This window comes from Protopterus annectens, chromosome 9.part0 (assembly GCF_019279795.1).
Source record: "Protopterus annectens isolate FY-2018-M chromosome 9.part0, PAN1.0, whole genome shotgun sequence".
NCBI classification, from domain to species: Eukaryota; Metazoa; Chordata; order Ceratodontiformes; family Protopteridae; genus Protopterus; species Protopterus annectens.
In genome coordinates this window covers 449,702,896-449,714,865 of record NC_056743.1, presented here as the reverse complement: position 1 = coordinate 449,714,865, position 11,970 = coordinate 449,702,896, and positions in this window count along the sequence as shown.

The following is an 11,970-nucleotide window of genomic DNA, read 5'->3' as shown; positions in this document are numbered from 1 at the left end:
GGTGTGCTGGCCTCCACTACAATTTGAATTGTATTTACTGCTGTTTTAGCTGCTTTTCTGTAAAAAAAAAAAAAATTCTAAGCTTGTTTCCTGCCTTTCCTATAACTAGGCAAGTCCAGATACAGACTTGCTGTATCCAGGACTGTTGGTAAGCTTCTGAGCCCCCCCAAGCCTTTCTGTGTTAGGGGGAAGTCTTCTAGCTTATTAGTGGGAGTGGTAAGCACTAGGTAGCCTATCTACCACGGGAAGAGTGGGTTTTGGCCCTGAAATTGTAGTTCATTGGCCATTTGGGCAGTTTTTCCATCTCTTTCTACTTTCTGGTTAAAAGCCCGTTTTGCGTTTGGTCCCCGCCTTTCCTATAACTAGTGTAATCCAGGTACAGATTTGCTGTATCCAGGACTGTTGGTAAGCTTTTGAGCCCCCCAAGCCCTTCTGTATTGGAGAGAAGCCTTCTAGCTTATCAGTGGGAGTGGTAAGCACTAGGTAACCTATCTACCACAGGAGTGGTTTCTGGCCCAGATAGTATAGTTTATTGGCCATTTGGGAAGCTTTTCAATCTCTCTCAACCTTCTGATTTAAAAGCCTATGTTTGCGCTTGTTTCCTGCCTTTCCTGTTACTAGTCTAGTCCAGGTACAGATCTGCTGTATCCAGGACTCATTGTAAGCTTCTGAGCCCCCCCAAGCCTTTCCGTGTTGTAGGGAAGCCTTCTAGCTTATCAGTGGGAGTGGTAAGCATCAGGTAGCCTATCTACCACAAGAGGAGTGGTCCCTGGCCCAGAAATTGTAGCTATTGGCTGTTTGAGCATTTTTTTTCAATCTCTTTCAACTTTCTGGTTTGAAAGCCGCACGTGTGCCTGTTTACCACCTTTCCTATAACTAGCCTAGTCCGGTTACAGAATTGCTGTATCCAGGATTGTCAGTAAGCTTCTGAGCCCCCAAGCCTTTCTGTGCTGGAGGAAAGCCTTCTAGCTTATCAGTGAGAGTGGTAAGCACTAGGTAGCATATCCTCCATGGGAAGTGTGAGTTTTGGCCCAGAAATTGTAGTTTATTTGGCCGTTTGGGCAGTTTTCCATCTCTTTCAACTTGTTGGCTTAAAAGCCTACGTTTGTAATTGTTCCCCACCTTTCCTGTAACTAGTCTAGTCCAGGTACAGATTTGCTGTATTCCAGGACTCTTTGTAAGCTTCTGAGCCCCCCAAGCCTTTCTGTGTTGGAGAGAATCCTCATGCTTTGGAACAAAATTCCAAATTACATCAGGCAGAGCCCCTCACTAACACTCTTCAAGAGAAACCTTTGACGAGTGGATGGGTAAAGTACAGTTGTGTACACTTACCATAAATGTAGATGTTCGAGTGTATTCACTGTTGCAGTCATTACATTTGGGTAATCTGCTGGCAGGTTGCCCTTAGTCGGCCTGATTAACAAAGTCTTGGGTACTGCGTCAGTTGCTGTCCCTTCTTCCACGACGTCAGGTCGTCAGGGGTATAAAACATGCAGCTGACGCCATTACATCAGTTTTTCTTGCCTCAGATATCAGGTGCCCCCCCAAATGGGGAGCAAAATATATACATATATATATATATATATATATATATATATATATATATATATATATATTTGTATATAATCTAAAACACAGAAAATATACCTCCCAACAAAAGCAAATACACCAAAAAGGCTTTTAAGCATAATGAAAGAAAGGAGAGATATAGTAAGAGAAAAACAGGGTGCTGGAGGGTGGGCAACCAGGACTGCAACAGTGAATACACTCGAACATCTACATTTATGGTAAGTGTACACAACTGTACTATGTTCTTCATGTTTCACTGTTGCAGTCATTACATTTGGGTAGAATCCCAAAGCTATGTTTGGGAGGATGGATTTATACAGCATTAGAAGCAGCTATAAGGCCCTGCAGGACAGCAGTGGCAAAGCCAGCTCTGGATTTAGAGAAGAGAGGCAAATGGTAATGTTTGGTGAACGTATGAACTGGTGGAATGAGATCTGATCCCATTGGGGATTGGTTTACCATAGTGCATATAGCAGAAATGAATACAATGGCTTATCCATTTTGAAATAGTTTGCTTTGAAATAGCCTTTCCCTCTGCCCCTGCAGCAAATGCCACCAGCAATTGTTCAGATTTTCTTAGAGATTTTGTCCTGTTTAAGTAGAATCTTAGTTGTCTGTGTACATCCAATGAATGCAGAATCTGCTCACCCTTGTTCTGTGGATTTGGGAAGAAAGTTGGCAGATGACTGGTCTGATTAAGGACCACACTAGATACCACTTTAGGCATAAAGGATGGAATGGTCCTGAGGGCCACCCTATCCAGGTAAAAAATAATAAAAGGCTCCACTGCCATAAGAGCCTGTAATTCTGAAATCCTTCTAGCTGAAGTGATTGCTAAAAGAAAAGCTGTTTTCCAAGAGAGAAATTTTAGGTCCGCAGTTGCAGCTGGCTCAAAAGGAGGTAAAGTGAGTTTTTCCAAAACAAATTTGAGGTCCCATGCAGGAGTTGGTGCTCTCCTGGGCGGTCTTAAATTTTTGGCCCCTCTGAGGTATTGCTTTAGCAGGGGATGATAAAAGAGGGGAGGCTCTGTGTTGCAATGAGCTGAAATGGCAGAGGCATGGATTTTTATGGAAGAAAATAATAAGCCCTTGTGAAGCATCTCAATTAAGTATTGCAGAATCTGAGGAATATTGGGCATTGCTGTGCTTATTCCTTGTGCTTGGTTCCAGGCACAGAATCTTTTCCATTTGTCAGCATAAGATTTTCTAGTACTAGGCCTTCTAGCCTCCAAAATGACATCCATCACAGGTTTACTGAGAGATGTAACTGGTGAAATTAGTTGATTAGCCATGCTGCAAGATTCAAAGTTTGGAGCCGAGTGTGCAGAATTTGACAGTTCTGCTGAGACAATAGGTAAGGTGTCTGAGGCAGGTACCACAGAGGAAGGTGTGACATGTTGCGCAGGAGCGGGAACTAGTGTTGGTGAGGCCAGTCTGGAGCAATCAGAATCATTTTTGTTTTTTCCTGTCTGACTTTTAGTAAAACCTTGGAGAGTAGAGGCAGAAGGGGAAAGGCATAGACTGATAGGTTTTTCCAGCTGAAGGATAGAGCACCCACTTTCCAAACTTTTTTGTGATGAATTCTTGTGCAGAATTTGTCCAACTGACAGTTCTGGGGTGAGGCAAAAACATCTATGTCTGGGCTCCCCCATTTGTGTGTCAACATGCTGAAGATTTGTGGATCCAGTTTCCATTCGTGTGGGTCCATAAGATTTCTGCTTAGTTCGTCTGCCAGAGTATTTTGCTTTCTTGGCAGGAAATGAGCCTTTAGATGTATTTGATAAGTCAGGGCTGTATTCCACAGTGCCATGGCTAGTCTGCAAAGGGGGTAGGAATGTGTACCCCCCTGCTTGTTTATGTACCACATGACTGTGGTGTTGTCTGTCTTTATCAGTAGTTGTCCTGAACGAAGATAGTCCTTGAAGGCTGTCAGAGCATTCTGTACAGCTAGCATATCTTTCTGATTGATATGTAGGTGCATTTGATTTGGGTCCATTGGCCCTGAATGCATCTCCCTGCCAGATGTGCCCCCCCAAGCATAGTCTGATGCGTCTGTAGTCAGGGTTTGGGCAGCAGAGAGTGGAATGAATGACAGTACCTTGTTTTGGTGGCAGGCCTCTGCCCACCATAGGAACTCTAGTTGCAGGCAAGGAATGATAGGAATCATTGTTTCCAGGCTGTGACAATGTTGACTCCATAAGCTTTTTAGGTATCATTGAAGTTTCCTTATATGCAGTCTTGCATATGGAATTAGAAGAATGCAGGAGGCCATGAACCCCAAGGCCTGCAGAATTTGTCTTGCAGATAGCTGAGTTTTTATGGCCACCTGTTTGAGGTAAGTCATCAATTGAATTTGTTTTTCTGGCGTAAGGTAAGTCATCTGGGCAGCTGTATTCAAGCTTGCACCCAGGAATGTAATTATTTGAGAGGGTATCAGTTGTGATTTCTTTTTGTTTATGGTGTACCCTAGACAAGTTAGAAGCCTTGAGGTATTTGCTTCCCACAAGTAATACAATTATTAACTTTTACTGACATTGGTAAGGAGCAAGAAAAAGTTTCCCCAACGGGGTACTTAGCTTTTAGTTGAAGAGTTTGGTTCTGAAACTCGAAAACGAAAATTTCAGGAGTCGTTTGACCGGCACTTGCGAACTGCTTCTGGCACCGCGCAGCAAGAAAGACTGATCTAATGGCGTCGGCTGCATGTTTTATACCCCTGACAACCTGACGTCATGGAAGAAGGGACAGCAACCGACGCAGGACAGAAGACTTTGTTAATCAGGCCGACTGAGGGCAACCTGCCAGCTGATTACCCAAATGTAATGACTGCAACAGTGAAACACGAAGAACATCAGAAAATACACTCCAGGGATCACTTCATTGGCTCTGCTTGACAGAGAATCAGTTAATTAATCAATGGGATGGCGAAAGCCGACACACTCTGGCTAGGCTTGTAAATGCCCTCGGGCAGATAGCCTAATACCTACCTATGAACCTATGTGCAACTGTTTTGTTCAGCAAATTATATCATTATTGTGGTACAGAATTTTAAAGCAGTGTTAGTAGCACAACAGGTTGCATGCTTGTGTCTTGATACAGACGGCTGTAACTTCTACTCACACAGCATGTAAATTTGTATTTTCATGGGGTGGGGTGTCACAGTCCTGAGTATGTCCTCTTTTGGATGAGATACCTAGTAACTATGAACATCTTTTTTCAGCGTGTCACCCATTCCCTATTGCAATATACCAACTTACCATTCCTTTTAATGTAACATAGGCAATTTATTCTTCAAGGGCAACGGGCACTGAATTTGTAGATGAAACACTGACATACAAGTTGTTTTATAGCAACAATCTTGTTATTAGTTTCGGATCTTTTTAATGTGGAATTATTCAGATGACTTACTTCTGCAGAAATTGTGCACATTGACTGATATTGGTGGATTGTAATGACAGATGTTTGAGTGGCCTTTTATGGTTGAAATGAAATTGGGCAGTTTTTCATTATTGGTTCATATGTTTTATTTCATTGATTACTGGGAAAATGTTCAAATCTATAAATTTAAAATACATTCTATCAAGTGGTGCTGTATTATACAAGAGATATAATTCAATTATTATATATTAGAATCAATTCACCTTCCTGATTGTATTAAAGAACTTTTGCATGGTCCTAAAATGTGTACAAGGGCCAATGATTTGAAAACAGCCCATAGGTAAACTTAACCTGCCAAAAGCCAGATGCATATTCTTTGAATGTGGGTTTCAATGCTGTTTCAGTTAATGTGACTTTCAAAGGTAGAGAAGTTTTAATGCCATGTCTGTTTTCATTGTCAAAAGTCTGTCAGTGTTTGTGCTATAAACTTTGTAAATTAAATTGAAATATCTGTAATATCGAAGAAGTAAAGCATAAAACAGTAGGCACATAGAGTTTTGAACAGTGTGTATGGTAACTGGAGAGAAATAGCCAAGTAATTTGACACTGAAATGGTTGCATTGGGGGGGGGGGCTGTATGGGGGGGAGTGGGCAGGGCTCTGGGTTTGCATCCCCCCTGCAAAAAATCCTGCGGGCTCCCTTGCTAAGAGCCCTTCTCAGACATTATCACTGCAAAGAGTCAGACAGCAGCTGTACTACTAAAATGAATGCTGAACTTCCACACACTGTTGTCTGGCAGCTTCCAGACCGTGAATTCATCATATCCATTTCCCTCAGTAAACTTTCCTTTTTATAGTCTAGCAAAAACATATTAAGCCATGAAGGCCAAGTCAGAAACTTTGCTAAACCCAGTTTAAAACTTTATGGGATATGAAGTCTCAAATTCTTCCCCACAACAGTGTGATAGGATTTCTAAATGGCCACCCACCCCTCCCTCAGCATCCAGGAGTTTAAACTTATACTCACCTTCCTGCCAAACAGAACCTGAATGCTGCAACAATGAAAACAAAACATGCCTCCTCCCCATCCCCCAAACTAAGTGAAAACATCAGCAGCAGTCTGTGGTGATTATACCAACAGTAGCTAAAAGTCTAACAAACAGCTACTAAACATGCTAAGCCTGCTCAACAACACACAGGGTACTGTCCATATGGACAAGTTTAATCTGCATTTCCTTAAAAGGGCCACTGGGTGGCAGTCACACAACAGCAAAAAAGAAAGGCACAGCTTCAGAAAACACATTTCTCTTATTCCAGAGACGGGGGCAGCCTCTGGGAGACAAACCTGTCTCTCCAGCAGGTTTTGTTGATGTCACATATTAGATTTAGGCCTATTGAGCAGGTAATGGGCGAGGAGTTAGACTTGCGGATATGGAGCATCTCTAGTAGGGCAGGGTCTGATATTGCCTTGTAGTCGAGACACATCACCTCTAAGCAATCTGTATGATACCGAGTAAAGTGATAGTGATTTGAGCCTGTCTGCATAGGACAGGTGTTGGAGACCATGGATTCTCTTTGTGAGGTATTTCTGTGGCCTTTCCAGTTGGTGCACGTGTTTGGAGAGGTACATACCATATGGGGCGTTATACTCAATTACAGGTCTAATGAGGGAGAAGTACAGAGAGGTAATAACCTCCTTTTTTCTGGATGCAATCTTTTTAATTATGAGATGAACCAAGTAAAAGGCTTTTCTGACCACTGTCGCCACATGATCGTTGAATATGAGATTGTTGCCACCTGAGTACCCAGGTCTCTCACCACGGGTTGTGTGTGTAGGAGGTTACCGTTGATGTGGTAATCAGTAGGGGCCATGTTTTTGCTAAATGGTATAATAATAATACATTTTTTTGTGTTTAAACTTAAAGCCATGACTTTGGCACCAGTTATTTGTAGCTGTGAGACCCTCTTGCAGTATGTTAACATCATTTGGGGAGTCAATGACAGCACCCAACTTACAGTCATCCGCAAACTTGGTCAGCCACAAGCCCTTTGTCTTTGCCTGGACCTCTGAGAAGTAGATGCCAAATAGTAGGGTTCCCAGGACAGATCCCTGGGGAACTACACTAGTTACAGTTCTGCTGTCAGAGGTGGTGGCACCTATTTTGACCTTATGGGTCCTATCTGTGAGCCAGCTGGCCACCCATCTGATGAGATTTAAGATAGGGATTAACACCAAGTTGTGTTAGCTTTTCGATGATGCCAGAGTGGGGGATTGTGTCAAAGGCCTTGGCCAGGTCAACGTAAGCTGTATGCACTGACTTTCCCTCATCCAGGGCCTTGGTGACAGTCACAAAGAAGTCATCAAGGTTCAAAACGCAAGATCTGCCTCTGACAAATCCGAATTGGGTGGGGTTGCGTGTCTGGAGATTGCCTATGTCCTTGTTTATGAGATCCATAATAATACGCTCCATGGCTTTATAGATCAGACTTGTCAAGCTAATGGGGCAATAGTTTCCTGGGGCAGTAGTGGCACCATATTTGTGTAAGGGGATGACAATGGCAGTTCTCCACTCTGCTGGAATGAAGCCTGTAATTAGGCTGTGGTTGAATAGGGTGCTCAATGGCAAAGCTAGTTTTTGCTGGAGATGGTGCAGAATATAGCCTGGGATGTTATCAGGTCCCATGGAAGCTGTGTTCTTTGCCTTGGATAGGGCCTTTAACACTTGATCTACGGAGATGTGAGGTGTGGAACAAACATAGGGGATGCCGACTGGGCCTTTGGGGGGTGATAAGGGGGTGAGGTTTGTGCTGAACCTATCAGTTAACAGTTTGGCTAAGTCGGAATGATCAGTCTAAGTGGTACCATTAAGTACTAATTTGGAACAAACTTGGGCTTTGCCATGGAGGTTCCGAGCATAACTGAAGAAGAACTTGTGGTTTCCTTTTGTTTCGAGGCTAGTTTTAACTCATAATTGGCTTTGGAGTTTTTCAATAGTGATCTAATTTGCTTGTTGAGGCAGAGGAGGGAGATTTTCCGATTTGGAATTTGTTCCTTTTTACCCCTGGACAACAGTTTTTTTCCTTTTGTTGTAAAGCCTGTTGATAGAGGATGTCCACCAGACAGGTTTGTGTTTCCTTGAGTAGCAGGTTTTAGTTCTGTTAGGTATGGCTGAGTCCATGCAGTTGTACAGGTGCTTGTATACTGCACTAGTGTACTGTTCAGCATAGTTGTCTGTATCCTCTGAGGGGGGCGGTGGTGTGAAACTGCTGATACCCTCCCTTAGGAGGGTGCAGTCAGCTTTTGAGAAGTTTTTTAGTCTGGTTACGGCTGGGAAGGGTTTGGGGGGATAGAAACTTCTAATGAGACAGACTGATAATATGATCTCACCAGGGAAGAACATACTATGGGAGTGGTGCAGTAGTCACCCATGTTAGTGAGAACCAAGTCCAGTATGTTATCTCCCTTTGTGGGGGATGAGACCAGCTTGCCTAGCACGTTAGAGCTGATGAAGTCTAGGAATCGTTGGGTGAGTGCATTAGTGCAGGAATAGTTCACCCAGTCTATGATGGGGTAGTTGAAGCCACCAAGGATCAGGGTGTTAGGGGGTACCTTGATGGAGTCAAGTAAATCCAGGTAGGAGGAGTGGGTGACCTGAGACATGGAGGGGGGTCTACAGCTGGCTATAAACTGGATGGGTGTCTTGCCAATTGTCAGGTGCATCTGGAGTAATTCCAGTGCGTCATGCTGGTAAACCACTCTGGAGGTGTGCTTGTCTTTAATGAAGATAGAGACTCCACCACCCTTAGTCTTTCCGACCTCATTTGGGGTCGGAAAGTGTGGAATGAGGTATAGCCTGGTAAGGCAGAGGTGCTCTCTGCAGCCCTGAAGCAAGTTTCCATGACTGCACAGACATTGGCATCTTCCAGTGTGAGGAGAGCCTCCAGTGAGTGCATTTTCAGATTAAGGCTCCGGTGGTGCAGCGTTTAGCGTTGCCTCCTCACAGCAAGAGGCTCTCTGGTTTGATCCTCGGCTGGGGTGCCTTCTGTGTACAGTCTGCATGTCCTCCCTGTGGTCGCATGGGTTTCCTCCGGGTGCTCCGGTTTCCTCCCACATCCCAAAGACATGCTATAGGTGGACTGGATACTCTAAATTGGCCCTAGGCGTGAGTGCGTTCATGTGTGTGCCTTCTGTGGAAGGTTGGGTGCCGGGCTGGCAACTTGACACCGTAAAACTCCACCGTCAATCTTGAGTGGACAGGTGATCTGCTGTGGTGACCCCTAACCAGGAAAAGCCGAAAGAAGAAGAAGAAGCACTGAGCAGCATGACCTTCAATTTGCTTTTTGACAGATCTTTCATGTTGGAAGATTTGTCTTTGGGACATAGCCTAAAAAAGGCACAATGGGGGAGGCAAGATCCAGAACCCCAGAGGTGACAGGTGGAGGCAATTTCTGGCAAAGCATCAAGGCCTGTCAACCATGTCATCCCAGGCAGACAGATACTTGATCTCCTTGGAAAGACACCAGAAACTAAGCCAATTGTTGAAGTCAATCATTTTTTGTTGGCATTGTAGCATCATTCTTGGTGAACGTAGGATGCTGCTCAGGGCTAGGGTCACACCTGCCTAGAGCACATACTCTGAGAGCTCAATCATGTCTCTCTTCATATAGTCCAGGGAGGCATGTCTCAAGTCATTCACACCAACATGGACAAAGACAGAGTTATACTTGTACCTGTTGTGGAGAGACTTAAGTGCGTGTGTGATGTGGCAGATTCTAGTGCCTGACAAACAGCTGACCGTGACCTTCTCCTTGTTCAGTCTGGTGAGGGGAACATCAGTGTGTCTCACTATTGAGTCACCAATGACTAGTATGTTTGGTTTATTGTCATGCCTCATGGGCTGCACTGGTTTACTGTTATGCCTAATGGGCTGTGTTTGTGAGACACTGGTGTGTGGACTACTGTGTGTGATGTGATTGGCATTGTGTGTGGAATGTTTGTGGGTGAGTTTTGGGGGTCTCTGTTGTTTAGGTAAGTTTTTGTTGCAGTCCCATGCATAGGTGGGTGTGTGACTCTGTGATGTGGGTGGTGTGGTGTTTGTGCTGGCAATCTCCTCTTTGTCAGGAGTACTGAATGTGGTGTGAGACAGCATGGATTCCAGCTTACTGATGTAGATGCATCTCTCACAAGTAGAAGAATTATGTGCTTGGAGAAGGGGACAGTCCTTGAACACGAGGCAGTTGCTACACTGCTTCAGTATGTCCATTTCGACCAGACTGGCAGGGGAAACTGATGGGAATAGTCCAGACATAGTGCTCTGAATACTTGGTGGACTTAGGGAGAGCAGGGTTTGTCCACAAAACCCTAAATGTAAAATAACTGGCCTGAAGCACAAATGCTAAAACCAAAACTAAGATGCTTAGAACAGCATGTAAATTTAATCAAGCTACTAACAAGAAGTAATAAGTGCAGAATAAGAGCACAGAGAACAGCAAACTACGGTAATAAAAAAGTAGAAGACAGTTACAGTAAGAACAGCTGAATAAAGTATAAATAATTTTTTTTTGTTAGTGGAAAGGAATGGAATAGATCAAGATTAAGAGACTACAAGGGTTGTCCTTCCCAAATGCTCTCTCTCTGTACACAGTGGATAGAGCTGAAGGGATAGCACTGGTAGGAGTGTCTGAAATCAAAATATGATCTCACTGTACTCAGTTGACTGAGCAAATGAGATGGGCCCAAATTTACGGGAGGGACGGGCAATTCCAAAGCCACCAAGATTAATATCACAACAACAGGGAGGGATGGTGGGAAAATAACTGCAGAGAGACCACAATATTCAATTAATACTCAATGAAACAAATAAATAAAATGCAGTACTATCTGTAAAACAATGCAAGTGCAGAACAAAGTATACTTAAATCAGCTTGTACTTCAGTTGATTGCAGGTAAAAATCAGCCAGCCAAACAGCTCAGATATTGAGCAGAAATAAATACACAGATATGCGACTAAGACTAAGAGTTAAACACATTAATGGCACGCTGAAGAGATACATATTCAGCCACACTAAAAAACAATCTTCACTTACACTACACCTCATACATAAACTTCAGGTCACAAACATAAAAACAAAATAGCAAAAAAATAACAGCATATACACTGAACTGATATATTTAATATTATACTGCAACCAAGGAAATGTATGCCTACAGGTGGACACTGACTCCACAAACAGGGTGTAACCAAAAAAACAAATTTACTAAAAACAAAAATTGAGCACTTTTGTTCTATCAAATCCAGGACTTCATCAGAATTAATTTTCTAACATAAGGGACTTCCTTATATAGTACTAGGCGAAACATTTAATTAGTTGTGATCAAATTTTGAATTAAAGAGGCAGAACACAATTAAAACAGTTCACAATAAAATACCCCTTTACAGATTAAAACGAACTAAAAAAATATACATATATATATATATATATATATATATATATATACACATACACATATATATATATATATATGTATATATATGTATATATATATATATATATATATATATATATATATATATATATATATATATATATATATATATATATATATATATATACGGGTCTACTTTAAAACACTGACACGCAAAACACAGACGACGAGAACACCGAAACCGGAAGATCGACAACTGAGATGACCAACAGTTTAAAAGCACGAAACTTCACATGCCCGACAAACCACAATCCCGACAATCAACAAAACAAAACAAATACCTTTTCCGAAAAACACACACACAACACAAGCACAACAAAAACCTTACAAACCTACACTAAACCTTACATACACATCTATGCACTAATCTTAACCCAAACCCTAACCCTAAGGTCCATCACTATCGCAAACTCGCCTAACCCGCGCCCTAACCCTAACTCACTTAACCTGCCCCTAACCCTAAAGTCTGTCACTATCGCACACTTACCTTAACATGTCAGTGTTCTCAGTGTCGTGCTTTTAAACTGTCGGTCATCTCAGT